Below are 17,372 nucleotides of genomic sequence, written 5' to 3'. Positions count from 1 at the left end.
TATTGTAATCGTTTGAATTCAAATGGCATATCAGTTGGAATCATAGGGATATGCGGTATTAAACAAACTTCTCCTTTTGATTTACCAGTTAAGATCGTAGCTTCAATCAAATTTGGCAATAAATTTTTCACTGCCAATCTGGTGCCATTAAACAGTTTTGGTGGATTAATTTCGCAATAATATAATCAAAGAACCCACTTTCAGATTCAAGCAATGCGGTGGCATACCAGCCGGTTCTAATGAATTCAAAAATTCAGTTGGATAATTCATTGCCTCATCTTGATCCATAGCACTGTCAATTGATTTATATGTCGTGACTACACCTGGGAGTTTTGCTTGAATTTGAAAATTAATGGCATTGATATGAATGTTCTAAATGGCGCGTTCTCTCAACCAATCATGATTTCTATAATTCTGAAGAATATTTGGAAAAACACATTCAATCAATTCATCTATCGATTTCGTAATTGTACAAAAATTGTTCGGTACAGTGATCAATCCGTTGGTTCTGTCAATTTGTATTTTGCCATCAACAATTTGTAACAATTGTTTTGAAAACTCATGGGCAGCTGGATCATTTTGTAGGTGAATACACATATTAATGTTCAGTGTCAATTTTTGTACATATCTCCAAAGAACTGATGACTTCAAACAGGTATTTATTTCATCAGCAGGAGTTGACCGAGGCAATGTTTGTCGAAAATCCCCTGACAGTAATATCAAAGCACCACCAAAAAGCTGTTGGTTACCACGTAAATCTTGCATTGTTCGATTAAATGCTTCTAGTAATTTTTTATTCGCCATTGTGTATTCATCCCATAAAATAATTGACGTTAATCGCAGAACTTTTGCCATAGCAGAATTTCTTGAAATATTGCAAGCTGGAGTTTCAATCACCTGTACATTCAATGGTAATTTTAATGTAGAGTGTGCTGTCCGACCACCTTCTAATAATGTAGCAGCAACTCCCGAAGATGCAAGTGCCAATGCAATTTTCTGTTCCGATCGAATAGTGGCTAAAATCAGTGATATAACGAACGTTTTGCCTGTACCACCAGGTGCATCCAAGAAATATAACCCACCTGCATTATTGGAAATGGCTTGCATGATTGTGTCATATACATGTTTTTGCTGAATATTCATTTTGGTTATATTCGATTGTACAAATAAACGCAAATCATTAGAATTGAATTCCTGCTCACATTGCAATTCACGATCAAACAGATCATGCATGTCTCGATTTGGCGCGGTCATACCCATTTGTACTAATGTTTTATTTGCAATCCGTAGACACATATCTTCAATTATTATCAAAACTTCGTTGTACATTTCCAAAGTTATCAACAAATCAGGATTTCTTGCATGATGACGCATACGAATTAAAATATCTTCTGCAACATTATGTTTATATTTGTTCCATAGTTCAAGTGGATTTGATGGCATACATGTTGATAATATAACGGCAAACAGCATTTGTATTTGTTGAGGATGTGCCGAAATAGATGCATCATGAAGTGTTGAATCCCAATGTGCATCATCCTCCAACAAATGCAAAAGTTGGCATGATTCGCGGTATGTTTCGCACAAATGACCGTTGACTGTTCTCAATTCTTGAAATGATTTTGGGCCATTCACGTTAACTAATAACAATCTCAAATAAAAACACTCAACATTGTTTGGATGAACAGGATGCCCATGAACTGCTGTTCCTTGTTTACGTCTTTGAAATTTTTTCGAAGACACAGTCCATGTGTAATACTGAGGCACTTCAGAATATAACAAAGTTATCGCAAATGTATCAGTTTCGCATAATTTGAAAAAAGCTGTTAACGTAGTTGCTGGTGGTTGCGCTGCTCTTTCCAATAAATTTACTACATTAAAATAAACACGTTGGCCATTCTCAAGATGTACAGCCAAGTGAACAACCGCAGGATGTCTTTCGTGCATTGGAAACGACATAATCCTCCAGACAGCTTCATTGCTGCTAATAGAGCGACCCATTTGATACTGAGTAATTTCATCATTTCTATTATCACCAGCAACATCGAAAATAGCCATATCACTCCCTTTATTTACATACTGGCAAATATATTTAATGGATTTGACAGAATTACAATATTCCACATTTAAATGAGCGTTGAATATTTTCGATAATAATGGACAATACGGAACCACCCAATGATTATCAACTTCAACTTCCTGGTTATGCATTCTAACGGTTGCCGTTTTGCCATTATCATTAGGTGATTTACGTCGATACAACGGATATCCGTCATTGCCCGTTATTGTGTCTGAAGTAAATTGCCTTGGGTATCGTTTCGAACACTTTTCATCAATCATACATGGTGAATTCACATTTAGTTCACCGCACGGTCCATGTATCATGTTTTTAACGACAGCTTGAAATAACTCAGGATCAGCAGTGTGATTAGGAATTTCAGCTGATATAAGGTTATCGATTTGATCCGGAGTTATTTTATGTACCAGCCAAATTAGTATATGTGCGTGCGGCAATCCCCTTTTCTGCCATTCGATGGAGTACATATGGCAACGCACCTCCCCAAATACATATAATTTCACAATTAAATCCATAAGTGCTTACATTTTTTGCCGAAAAACACGCGCAGTAATGTCATGACGATCGGTTGTCGACTGTCCTGCAAATAAATTGTTTTTGATGTCATCCCACTGCGGATTACATGCAAATGTAATGAAAAGATCCGGTCGACCGAATTTTCGTACAAACACATTGCGTCTTGTGCATATTCGTTCATATTCCGTGGGCTACCAATATACGAAGAGGCAATATAGTTAAATGTCCGATGTCATTAATATTAGCATCATTCGCTATCGCATCTTGCAAATGAATATATTGTTCAGATCTTAATTTTGCTTGGTTGAAACGAATAAAATTAAAACGTTCTGTTTCTATTTTGGCATACATATCAACGATGTACTGATGATATAGTTTACGACATCTCAAGATATAATTTTGTTCTTGTGGACGAACCATCAATCGATAAGAATAAAAATTCATGGCACTAACTTTTTTCTGTACATGTCTTCTTCTTCTTAATTGGCGCGATAACCGCTTACGCGATTTTGGCCGAGATTAACAAAGCGCGCCAGTCGTTTCTTTCTCGTGCTAACCGGCGCCAATTGGACACACCAACTGAAGCCAAGTCCTTCTCCACCTGATCTTTCCAACGCAGAGGAGGCCTTCCTCTTCCTCTGCTACCATCACCTGGTACCGCATCGAATACTTTCAAAGCCGGAGCGTTTGTATCCATTCGGACGACATGACCCAGCCAACGTAGCCGCTGGATCTTTATTCGCTGCGCTATGTCTATGTCGTCGTAAAGCTCATACAGCTCATCGTTCCATCGTCTGCGATATTCGCCATTGCCAACGTGCAAAGGTCCAAAAATCTTCCGCAGAATCTTTCTCTCGAACACTCCAAGCGTCGCTTCATCGGATGTTGTCATCGTCCAAGCTTCTGCGCCATACGTTAGGACGGGCATGATGAGAGTCTTGTAGAGTGTTAGTTTTGTTCGTCGAGAGAGGACTTTACTGCTCAGTTGCCTACTTCGTCCAAAGTAGCACTTGTTGGCAAGAGAGATTCTACGTTGGATTTCAAGGCTGACATTGTTATCGGTGTTAATGCTGGTTCCTAAATAGACGAAGTCTTTTATAACCTCGAAATTATAACTGTCTACAGTGACGTGGGTGCCGATACGCGAGTGCGCCGACTGTTTGTTTGAAGACAGGAGGTACTTCGTTTTGTCCTCGTTCACCACCAGACCCATTCGTTTTGCCTCTTTATCCAGTTTGGAGAAGGCAGAACTAACAGCGCGGTTGTTAAGGCCGATGATGTCAATATCATCGGCATACGCCAGCAATTGTACGCTCTTATAAAAAATTGTGCCTGAGCGATTAAGTTCTGCGGCTCGCTCGAACTTCTCCAACATCAGGTTAAAGAAGTCACACGACAGCGAGTCACTCTGTTTGAAACCTCGTTTGGTATCAAACGGCTCGGAGAGGTCCTTCCCAATTCTGACGGCGCTGCTGGTGTTGAGCAACGTCATCTTACATAGCCGTATTAGTTTTGCGGGGACACCAAATTCAGACATCGCGGCATACAGGTAACTCCTTTCCGTCCTGTCGAATGCAGCTTTGAAGTCGACGAAAAGATGGTGTGTGTCGATTCTCCTTTCATGGGTCTTTTCCAAGATTTGGCGTATTGTGAATATTTGGTCGATGGTAGACTTTCCAGATCTGAAGCCACGCTGATAAGGTTGACGGTGGGCTTCAGCTTTTCACACAATACGCTCGCTAGAACCTTATAGGCGGTATTTAGAAGACTAATCCCGCGGTAATTGGCACAAATTGCTGGATCGCCCTTCTTATGGATTGGGCAGAGCACACTTAAATTCCAATCGGCAGGCATTCTTTCATCCGACCATATTTTGCATAGGAGCTGATGCATGCACCTTACCAGCTCCTCGCCGCCATGTTTGAATAGCTCAGCCGGCAGTCCGTCGGCGCCCACAGCTTTGTTGTTCTTTAGCCACGTTTTCGCTATTCTCACCTCGTCATGGTCGGGTAGCGGAACGACAATTCCGTCGTCAACGATTGGGGTATCGGGATCTTCACATTCTCTATGACATGCGCAGCTGTCACCGTTTAACAGGTTCGAGAAGTGTTCCCTCCATAATTTAAGATTGCTTTGTACGTCAGTCACCAGATCGCCGTCTTTGTTCTTACAGGAAAACGCCCCGGTCTTAAAACCTTCTGTAAGCCGCCGAACTTTCTAGTAGAATTTTCGGGCGTTGTTCCTATTGGCCAGCATCTCAAGCTCCTCGCACTCACGTATTTCGGTCTCTCGTTTCTTCTGTCGGATAATACGTCTCTCTTCTTTTTCAGCTCTCTGTCTCTGATCCCACATGGCTCGCGTTGCGTCCGATCGCAGCGTGGCTCTATAGGCGGCATCCTTTCTTTCTGCGGCAGCATTACATTCCTCGTCGTACCAATTGTTTTTTCGGGCTCGCCGGAATCCGATTTCTTCTTCGGCGGCGGTACGTAGGGAACGAGAAATGTTGCTCCATTGCTCGCGCATGCCGGTTTGTTGGGCAGTGCTCTCTGAGAGCAGGAGTGAGAGTCGAGTGGCGAACCTTCTGGCTGTCTGTTGTGATTGCAGCTTTTCGATGTCGAACATTCTTTGCGTAGGTAGATGTACGTTTTTTGTTGCACAGAGGCGGGTGCGTAGTTTGGCTGCAACAAGGTAATGATCCGAGTCGATGTTGGGTCCTCGGATCGTACGTACATCTAATACACTAGAAGCGTGTCTTCCATCTATCACAGCATGATCGATCTGGTTTCGCGTTTTTCGATCAGGAGACAGCCAGGTAGCTTGGTGTATCTTTTTATGCTGGAATCTGGTGCTGCAGACTACCATGTTTCGGGCCCCGGCGAAGTCGATCAGCCTCTGTCCGTTACCGGATGTTTCGTTGTGCAGGCTGAATTTTCCGACTGTTGGACCAAAAATTCCCTCCTTGCCCACCCTGGCGTTGAAGTCGACAAGCACGATTTTTATGTCGTGGCGGGGGCAGCGCTCATAGGAACGTTCCAAGCGGTCATAGAAGGAATCTTTGGTCGCATCGTCCTTCTCTTCCGTCGGGGCGTGGGCGCAAATTAGAGAGATGTTAAAAAATCGCGCTTTGATGCGGATTAAGGCGAGGCGCTCGTCCACCGGAGTGAACGACAGTACTTGGCGACGAAGTCTCTCTCCCACAACAAATCCGACACCGAATTTGCGCTCCTTTACATGGCAGCTGTAGTAGACGTCGCAAGGTCCTATGGTTTTCTTACCTTGCCCCGTCCATCGCATCTCTTGGATGGCAGTGATGTCAGCCTTTACTCTCACGAGGACATCACCAGTCTGGCAGAGGCACCTGCCCCATTAAGGGACCGGACATTCCAGGGGCATGCCCTCAAATCATATTCCTTATTTCGTTTGCAGGGGTCGTCATCAGTAAAGGCAGTTCTCATCCGAGGCTTTGCAGTTCTTTTCATTGAGGGGGATTTTTATGTGGCGGGTCCCAAACCCAACGCACAACCAGCTATCCTGGAATGCTTCGCCTTCTCACGTTAGCTCACTCCCGAACGGGTGTTCGGAAGCTACCCAGAGGATACGTGGGCTAATCCCGGCCGTTGTGAGCTGCTTGAACCATATTCTGTACATGTAGACCTGAAAATAAGTGGAAAATGTGACTTAAGAAATTTTTACAAATGATGAAATGTCAACACACTGAAAACATTATTTACCTGTTCTTAGATCAATCATTGGTATATTGATATATTAGCCATCGTCACCTTTCCAATGCAATATTGGGTATTGTAATGCGTCGTAACTACGATGAAGTTCCGAAACACGTTGCAATTGCTCATTTCTACGATGAAGTATAATATCACGCGATTGAAACTGATCACCACGAATTACAATTGCAACCTCATCAATTGTCGGTGCATTGAATCGCCTTTCTTGCTCTCCAAAAGGTGTTCTATCAGCCCTTATTACGATTTAGTGATTATCAGATGGCATACGATCGAGAGCAATTTTGAACAATTGAACTAATGCGATATGCTGATGGAAAAACCTTTGTAGCTCACAAATAATTTCTCGTCTTGTATTCAAAGCAATTGCACAACGTTGATCCAATTCACGATTTTCATCACCAATAAAAAAATTTTGCAAAAATTGATAATCATCGTCGGGGTATGGCAATAACGAACCAGCTTGATGATAAATTTGGCCCTGAATCTGCAACATGTATGCAATTTTCGGTATATGTTGCATAATATTTTTTAAAACTATAGAATACTTTTATAATTCAGATTGATTGGGACAATCCTGTTTAAGTATTTACCTTAAACGTCGGCATAAAATTATCTCTAATAATGTTAGTAGCACCAAAAGAAGTCATTTGAAATGCCGAATTGTATTGTTGAATATGACTCAAAAAGTGCTTCGAATTTTCAGAAGGCCCAAAAATTAATGAAGACAATGCTTCGGGTGGAGTTTCTAATGGTGGCAATCTCACTTTGCCATTAGCACAACACATGCCGGGCATTTCACCTGGAAATTTAGCCGCATCACAATGTGGACATATTGCGTCCATTATTCCAATATATCCGTACATACTGTAGTTAATCTGACTGTTGTAATTAAAAGCAGCACGCATAATTTCAGGTACAACAGATCTATTTCGTGCATTACGTTCACGCTGCGATGCATTAGCTTGTGCTCGTTCATCCGGAGTCTGTGATCGCCTTTGTAATGCATTTGCATGACGCGTTCGTCGACCTATATTTCCTCTTGTGGGTCGTGGCATTTTTCTTTCAAAAAAAAAAGAATAAATTAAATTTAAAAAAATGCCTACATTAATAGTGGTACACCATATGTTCTTTCAAATAAGGAAACACATTTATTCGTGTCATTCACTTCAACAGTTTAAAATTTACCGTTTTTTGCTCGGAAATTCGCTTTGCGCTATATTTCTTCTTTTCACCAATTCACACAAACTTCAATAATTATTAAAAAAAAGCACTATAATAACTAATAATTTCGCACCGCGGTAATTTCGGACACTACTGAACGTATGGGGCCAAAGAAAACGCTCCAGCGATGTTTACACTCCAATGTCATATATTCTCCTAATTTGAATTTTCTTAATGCTAAGAGTCAAAGCTCTATATACCTATCTATACAAAATATTCATGTATTTCTCTATGCAAAATAAATGCACCGTAATATAGTTCGATGTCTTTTCAAAGCCTACTTTGTTTGTCGATCTGCCTGCTACATACATACCTACATGTTGATATAAATATAATGCAAGTATGTTTGTAGATGGGAATAATAAGTATGATAGTTAAGACGAAAGTTCATAAGTTTTGAGAGAGAAAGAGCGTAGCTAGGTTAGGGTTAGGTTAAATGGCTGCCCTAGCTAAAGGGTTCACTTGGACAAATGTTAAGAAATTCGTCCGTTGTGGTGCCATACATGGGAGAGGAGAAAGGAGATGGGAAGGAAGAAGGAGCCTTAGGATTAGATACGATGATGACCATACATTTTACGACGGCGCCGACGGGGGCTGATTTGCCTTCGTAGTTAGCCGTAACAAGCTACTAATGAACTTCACCAAACTTATGATACTTACGCCGGCTATATCCGCAAGCGTAGCGAAAAAGAGGGAACCCAGATTTCTAAGTCTTTGCCAGATGAGAGCAGGGCAGCTGAGAAGAAGGTGTTGAGATGATTCCACCTTGTCCTCCAGACAGTTTCTGCAGAACGGACTTGAGGTAATCCCAAGTCTTACGGCGTGAACACCTAACGGACAATGTCCGGTAAGGATGCCCACCAAATTTGAGAGCTGGGGCTTTGTTAGCCTTAGGAGTTCCCTTGAGCGTCCCCGATCTACCCGTGACCAGAAGGATCTCGCGACCTTGCACGTTTGCGCACTAGCCCAGCGCTCGCTGAGTTGACTCCAGGCCCATCTTTCCAGGAGCAGACCACAGATTCTCAGGGGAACCCCAAATCTCTCATTTCGCGACGAAACCGTCTCCAAAGTTCGCTAAGAGCGTAGTTAAGCAGGTAACAAATCGTTTAGTAAATGATTAAACTATTATTGATGTATGTAATATATGTTAATATGAAAACGTATAATCCGCTGGCTAAGTGGGATGAATCTGACCAAACAAATGGGTTTTTGGTGTATTTTTAAAAATAATTTCACCATACATTGAGCGCTTTTCAGCTTTTCAAGTAGGTACGCGTTAAATAAAAAAAAATGTAACATATGTGTGGTGAAATTTTTGAAACGTTTACCACGAAGGAAATAAGTAATGAGGTGTTGGTTTTGATTTGTTTTTAACATGCTGATTAATATTTTTGTCTACGTGCACATATCTCTTCACACAAAATGCAGAGAACGTTAAATATAGAGAATTCTCACGAGCTACGAATAGTGTGAATTGTCAAAAATGAAGTCTAACCGCCGCCGGGGTGTGGTGAAACTTTTAACAGAGCTGTTTACAGCGATTTCTCCTTTAGCATATTGGCCCTGCACAGTTTTTGGCTTCTGTAAGAAATCAAATTGACGAATAGCCGACGGCATTTTGTAAAGTATTTGCTTGTGCATTTTTATGTTCCCTTGATAAACGAAAATTTATTCAATTTCTATTTTCAAACAAAGGTGATGAAGAAAAAATGAATGAATATTTATTATATGCGCCAACATTTCAAATCAAAGCAACTTTAATATTTTGATTTAATTTAAAAAAATACATTATAAAACGACCTCCCACATTTTGGTATGCGCGTTTTAGTAAATTTAAAACTGAACAAATTTAATGAAAATTTTTACTAATTTTTTGAGTCGAAATTAATTCATAGCATACAAGTGTTTTGGTATATCGACATATGTATGTATTTACATTTGAATATGCATTTATTTGTTCCTTTGGCAAACCAAATTTTTTTCAATTTACATTTTATTACAGGGAATAATAATATACATATATTTGTATGTATGCATTTTCTAGATATTATAAAACTTGCACTGAAGCAACATGACCTCCATCACGAGCATCGCCTTATAGGTATTTCATGTAAATAACCTAATGATCAAATTCCTGCCTCACAAATGCTAAAACAAATTTCTTTTGAATATTCATGTACATATAATATTTGTATGTGCGTATGTACACTTGGTGCCCATATCCCTTCAAACAAATCAAAAACTTCTGTATACAAAACGCTTCATTACCAGGCACACAGGAAGATGGCATATGCAAATATAAATATGTGAATTGAATTCAAGCAAAACAATGCTTATTAATCTGCCCTATGACACAATCCATCGTAGCAAATCTCCGAATGTAAATGTCCGCTCCGAATCGAAGCAATTTTTTATCATGCAACCCATGTGAATTCGAAAAAGTTGTTGCCATACCCACATTTGAAATTTTGACGTTTCGAAATCAAATGTTTTGCAATAAATTGAAATTTCAATAAAGAGAAGCGTAAATAAATTTAATTAGACTGGAATATATATTGGAAAAACAAAGCTTTTAAGTGTTATGGATTCTTCGTTGATATTTTCGATTGTATAATGTTGGTGGAGGCGGAAGGTGAAAGAAGTTGATCTAATATGAAAATTCAACGAAAAATATTAAGGGACGCAAGCTATCCGCTCGATGTCGAGGACACAATGTAAGTATAGGAATAACTTCATAACTTCATAGGTTAACTTTATTTTGTGAAACAAGTTTACTAAAAATTACCGTTTGAATAAGGCGGCGTTTTTGTACGTCTTAAGTGTCCTAGATGGAAATGCACGCTCAATGAGGCCGTGCTCCATCTCTTCGCTCCAGCGTTTGTCTTCCGTATTACGTTTTTTTGCGGAGGGTGGGTACCAGCATGGAGTGGGAAAGGACTTTGACATTCCCATGGCTGAATCCACATTTTGTGGCGTTTTAAAAGACGTGTTACACACTCTTCAATGTCACCTATGTCCTCAGTGGGTGAATCTTGATTTAAGCAACGAAGAAAAAAGACAAGCAAAGATGGACTTTTATCAAAAATATGGATTTCCTGGTGCGATTTTATGTGTAGACGGAACACACATTAAAGTTGTTGCGCCAGCTAAGGACAAATTCCTGTATTTTAATCGTAAAGGGTACTATAGCATCTATGATTGTAAGTCTTGCAAAAACTGATATTTCAAATATCTTTCTAATTTTTTATTTATTGCAGATATGCGATAATAAAATGAGAATTCGCTACGTGAATGCGCAGTATCCTGGCAGCAACGACGATGCTCATATTTGGAACGTAAGCAGCGCGCGAAATTTTTTCGAAAATAAATACCTAAACGGCAAACGAAACACTTGGGTTTTGGGTATGTGCATACACATATAGACCGTTTCAATAATTTTTTGCTAAAATGATTTTATACATTCCACAGGAGACGCTGGATATGCTCTAGAGCCATGGTTAATGACACCTTTTCGTTCACCTACAACAGGAAGCGCCGAAGGAAACTACAATAAAATACATGCAAAAGCCAGAAATACTATAGAAAGGACCATAGGTGTATTTAAGAACCGATTCAGATGCCTTCTGGGTGCTCGTGAGATTTATTATGAACCCATGAAGGTTTGCCAAATAGTGAACGTTGCCGCAGCATTGCACAATATTTGTATCCATTATCGCGTGGTTGATGATTTTTCAGAAAATGTTGAAGAAAACCATTTTAATCAAACGTATGAACCTTCTCCTTCAACATATACTGATGTAGGGAATCTATATCTTCAACATTAACACGACTGTAATATTCAATTAAAAATAGCAAGACTTATATGTATTAATTCATTTACACTTTTTTTATTTGAACTTTTGATAGGCACTTGTATATAAATAAAGGAATGTACATATACATACATGTGTATAAATTTCAGTTGTTTTTGGAAATCGCATTTAAGCTTTTTTGCTCAACTAATAACATTTGTTTTTTTATTGAATTTTTAGCATTGATCAAATCTTCCATGGATTGGTTGTGTCTATGGGTTTCTTCCACTTCTGCATTCTTCAGGTCGTAGTGCTTTTCCATTGCTAGGTATAATCGTCGTATACCGGAACAAATATCTTCCAGCTTTTGTTCCTGTATTGAATAGTGTGCTATGGTCTTTTCCTGAAATTCCTTTTGAAGCAAAAAATGGTCTTGAAGTACTTCTGCTGTACTTGTATCAGTTGGTTTGCGCGCAGAGAAAATACGTCCTCGGAAGTGCTGGACTGCGGCTCGACGACGTCATTGACACGTCAGCCCCGATCTCAACTTCAGAATCGCCTGCAACAGGTAGCCCAACACTCACAGTGTTTTCAATTCCATTCGTGCTAGTCTCTAGTGCAGTCAATCGGATGACAGCTTCCTCCATTTCATTGAAATGGTGCTGCCTGTTTCGACCGCCACCAGTAGCCCTCTGTTCTATTTTGTTTTCCGTTAGCTTCCTTTTAATATACGCCCTCCAGTCTAGACATACCTAGTAAACACTATATATATACACACAGACAAGGCACAGTAAATAACACATTTTACCTTTTTCCAGCTAGTGATGTCTTTCTGAGGTGTGCCCATGCTGTTAAGCTCCTCCGCCACCTTTTTCCAAAACTCAGACGCTTCTTCCTTAGAGCTCTTTGAAAAGCCGTGTGCCATAGAGGGCTTTTCTTGCAGCAACTCCAGCAAAGCCGCATACTGTTGCCTTGTTGTTATTTTGGACCTGTATTTTGACAAATTAAATACTGATTGCGCGTTTATTCAATAAATACTTACATTTTTATAATTTTTTCACTTTATTTTAATTTATTTCAATTTTTCGTGGATTTTCCGCTTACAAAAACTTGTCGTTGAAAAATTGTGGGAAATGTGACAATTTGACATTTAGAGTGTGCTCAGTGAATGCTATTCTCCGATTTTCGAATTTACGTTCGGAGTTGTTCGAAATGCATGAATGCTTTTGTAGTAACTTCTCCGAAAACCAGTATACGATGGAGTGCGTGATAAGGCCGAATATACACATATGCATATGCATACAACCGCACACACAGGGCACTCACTTTATTCCTCAAAATGCGTATGTCGTTCAAAGCTAAAATTCTATGCCTAGCGACTACAAGAACAAAATGCAGTCATAGACGCAGGCGTAGCGGCCATCATTCTAGTTGCCATAGCGCTGAATAGTCGCGGCGGCGCCGAACAGTTTCAACTATTGTACGGTACAACAAAAACTCATCATCAAAAATTCATTGATAAATTCGAGCTTATACTTCTAAGAGCAAGTACTTTCATTCATAAAACGAGCCGCCCATATGTCAATTTTCTCGACAATTCGAAAATAGTCAATATTGGAATATTTCGCGTAGAATTATTTGCCAATATTTGATAAATCTTGAATTTTTGTCAAGTCGAGTGCCCGCGGCATCGTACATATGTATGCATCAATATATGTATGTAAATATGTCTTTCTAAATGCTCGATAGCCGCAGCTGCTGTGTGTCAAGTGCGCGCATGAGCACACAGTAAGTTGCAGAAGAAAACAAGTAGCTTAAAAAAAAGGTCTGATTCGGACATTTTAATACTAAGATAAAATTTGGAAACAATTATTTTATGTTAACTGATAGTAGGCCAATAGTTAATTAGTAGATTACTTTACGTATGTAGTTCTTGAATTGATAAAAAGTGCACAAAACCTATGCATATACCTGCAAAGTTAGAAACTTACTCTGAAATCAGAGCATTTGAAGGTGCCTGTAAACCTGTCAAGGTGTGCCTATGAATGCGCGCTGGACTTCTTGAGAAGTTTTATCGTTTTATTTTGAGCTGTGGCTGGTGAGCATACATACACACAGCATATACATATGCGCAAATGTATATAAATTCACAAATTTACATTTGCATATGTCATCTTCCTATGCGCCTGGTAATGAAGCGTTTTCTATAGAGGATTTTGATTCAGTTGAAGGGATTCAACAACGTTTTACAGACACCAGACAGACAGACATAACATACATAAGTATATAATTTTGGATGATTTGGAAAAATTCAAATATAAAAATTCATATTAAAAAGCTACCTAACATTCTTTGCTTCTAATCACCAACAAATTCTTATCGACTGCTGCTAAATTTACATAATTCAGCGCCTTACTGTTAACTTTTGGTGAAAAATGTGGCTGTGGTGTACCACGCGCGCAAAACGAGTACCACTGAAAATTCCATACGTTCCTGTCATTGAGACTTCTCTATACAGTAACGTTCTCTGCAAAATGTAAGCACGAACAAAATGTGCCATTCTCAAATAAAAATACTTTATGCTTATTCTTACATCGAAATGAGTGGAAGTAGAAAGGTAAGTACAATAAAAAAGTTGTTTGATACATTCCAACGGCCGATTCTCTGTTTCTGATTTTGCAATTGGGAACTCGCCTTCAGGTAAAAAGATTATATTGTTATGTGATTGAATATACCGTTTTAACTGGTTGTAGTACATAAGAATGCAATTTCTTAACCTGAAGGCGAGTTCCCAATTGGTCTATATCTGGAGTCCTTAGTTACCCAGCGAAAAGAAAAGTCCTCTTTTCATTAGCATTTATCAGCAACTTCCAATGGATACTCATGTGGTTCAAACACATCCTAGGGTTATCCAGGTCCACGTTTTGGTCTATATCTCGAGACCCTAGTTACGGAGGGGCATTAAAAATACTCTATACTATAGCAATCATCAACAGCTCCCATTTGCTACCCATATTGTACAAACACATCCTTAAGTTATCGGGGTCCACATTTTGGCCGATATCTCGAGACCCTAGACACGGAACGGTATGAAAAATACCTTATACTATAGCAATCATCAACAGCTTCTATTTGCTACCCATATTGTACAAACACATCCTCGGGTTACCTGGGTCCACGTTTTGGCCTATTTCTCGATACCCTGGTATCCGATTCTTAAAATTTCAAAACGCAAACCATCCACTGAATAGTCCAAATAAAGCCCAAAAAATTTGGTTTGGATAGGTGAGCCCGTTCTTGAGTTATAAAGTCACAACGAAAAATGGCATTCATTTTTATATATATAGATGCCGATGATATTGTAATAGCAATCTCGGGGAAACACGTTCCAACATTATGTGACCTTCAACAAAGATCTGTCAACAGACTATAACTTTGATTTAATAGCCGAGGACAAGAATTAAATCCGGAAAAAAACGGATCTGATACTGTTAAGCAGGAAACATAAAACACCTGCTCTCAAATGAATATTCCTAAGAGGCAAACCACTTAGAGTAACATAAAGGGCAAAATATCTAGGATCTTTGTGTCCTCGGTGATTTTAATTTATGTCGCTTGAGTTGGTCCCCACTTAGAAACTCGGCCGCTTTATGGCTTCTAACGTAAATTCTTCAGCCAAAATGCATGTCATTGACAGTTTTTTAAGCATTGATTTATGATCAATTAATGGTTTTTATAATAGCCTTAATAGAATCCTAGATCTAGTGCTTATTTCAAATAATATCAACTACACTTTGTTGGAAGGCATTACTCCCATATCTTTAACCGATAAACATCATGTTACTCTTTCTCTTGAGTTGGAACTTTATGAATTTTCTGAGGTATCCGATGAGCCTAACATCAAATTAAACTAAAACTCATGCGACTTCTCAATTTTTAACGAAATTTTATTAAGTATTGACTGGGATAATGCCTTCCATGGCAATGATGTAACCTCTTGTTTTCATTTTTTTAAACTAAGGTTCTGAGCTGTGTTACATTCGTATTTATCATAAGAAAGTACATACGACAGTTTTGCAAACCAAACGGCTTAGGCATCTAAAAAATCTAAATAACAAATTTTGCAAACTGTTTAAAAGGTTTGGTGACCCAATGCATTACTCAAAAGTTCAGTGCCGTTTAAAGGAATTGAACTGTTTGAACAAGTTCTGATATTGAAATTACATCATGAATTTCGAAAACAATATTATTTCGGATTCGAAGGCCTTTTGGCAAATCATCAAATCAAAAAAGTCTTGCTCAACGGTGCCAAGCAATGTTTTTTATAATAGAAAATATGCGAATTCTGCCATAGAATCTGCCAATTTATTTGCTGACTTTTCTTGCTCTAATTTTGAACCCGACTTAGACTTCGATTCTAGTTTGTCCTCTAATAGTTTTGCACCTCTTAATTTTGGGACATTGTGCCTATCTGTTACTGATGTCGTCAAGGGTATTATGAAGCTCAAGCCCACATCGAAAACTGACTCGGATGGCCTCTCTGCCATCTTGCTGAAGAACTGCTTGTGTCTCGCTGAGCCTCTTACAATTATATTTAACAAATCGTTGTCCTCCGTTATCTTTGTTACGACTGGAAATTTACTTCCGTTACGCCTATAATTATTTTTTATTTTATAAAGGTTTACATAACAATAATATTATTATACATGGCAATAATGAAAGCCGCGACACTGATACAGTGTGATGCGATATCCGGAAATGATATCTACAGTTTCACTGATGGCCAAGTGCCGATAAAATCCCTCACAAAACCGTCGGCAACCTCCAAGGTAGCCATGAAATGCCGCACATCTCTTAACGAGATGGCTGAGTCATTTCACCTAAAGATAAAGATCTTGGCCATCGCGACATTGAGAGTACTGTAGAGCCGATGAACTAGCGCGACTCGGCACCAAATTGACCGATGAGTACATTGACGATGACATGGGGATACCCTTCCAAATATGCAAGCTACTTATCCTTGATGAAATCGTTAGAGCAGCGAACGAAAGATGGAGTAATGAAACCATTTGCAGAATCGCCCGACAGCTGTGACCGAATCTCAATGCTAAACGCACAGAATCTCTGCTAAGTCAAGATAAGCATAGTCTTAGCACACTGATTTCAGCCATAACGGTGCACTGCCTAATTGGTAGACACGCCCAAAGGATGGGTGTGCAAACACATGACTTCTGTAGAAGTTGTCTAGATGAGGAGGACGAAGAGACAATCTCGCACCTACTGTGCCACAGTATTGCTCTATCTAGACGTAGGTTTATTATTTTAGATAAACAATTTTTTATTGTAATGAGTTGGTAGATCTCAGTTCTGCAGAAATCAGAAATATTCTCGAACTCCTGAAAAGTACACACAGGTTTTAAGAGAGATAAGGACAAGCTCCCCACGCGGCATCACAATGGGCTATTCGTTTTCATTGTAAGTGTGAACGGACGTGTTTTTGAAATCTTTCTGCGAAATAACATCTAAAACTAATAACTAGTGCGCACACTTGATCTGAAATAGTGACTCTAAACATCAGAAGTGCCAACTGACACGTTAAGCTTTGCTTTACGATTGTGTAGCTTAAATATTATATATAAAAATCAAAACAAAAATAAACACAAATATAAAGAAGCATTATTGCTTGAACTCAGTATATGAGTGTCCTTCACTCACCACCGTGCGACCGTAGAAGCTCGCACAGTGAATCCGTAATAATATCAACCAACCGCTTGCGGTCGGATCGAGCGGCATTATGTCCACGCGCGCGAACTAAAAAAGCAAAAGAAATAAACTAAAGTAAGTTCAACAACAACAACAACAGCTTCATCAGTATCCAACCCAGTTTGCATAATGTCAACGACACTAAACACACGCACTAAATGCAATAGGCAGCAATGCGCAAAAAGAAATGCAAACTACACCCAAATGCACTCGCAGGTAACCTGAAAAAAACCCCTAAAAATTCAAATAAAAGAGCAAAAC

Source organism: Anastrepha ludens, chromosome X (genome assembly GCF_028408465.1).
Source record: "Anastrepha ludens isolate Willacy chromosome X, idAnaLude1.1, whole genome shotgun sequence".
NCBI lineage: Eukaryota > Metazoa > Arthropoda > Insecta > Diptera > Tephritidae > Anastrepha > Anastrepha ludens.
Note: the sequence above shows the minus strand (reverse complement) of the source record.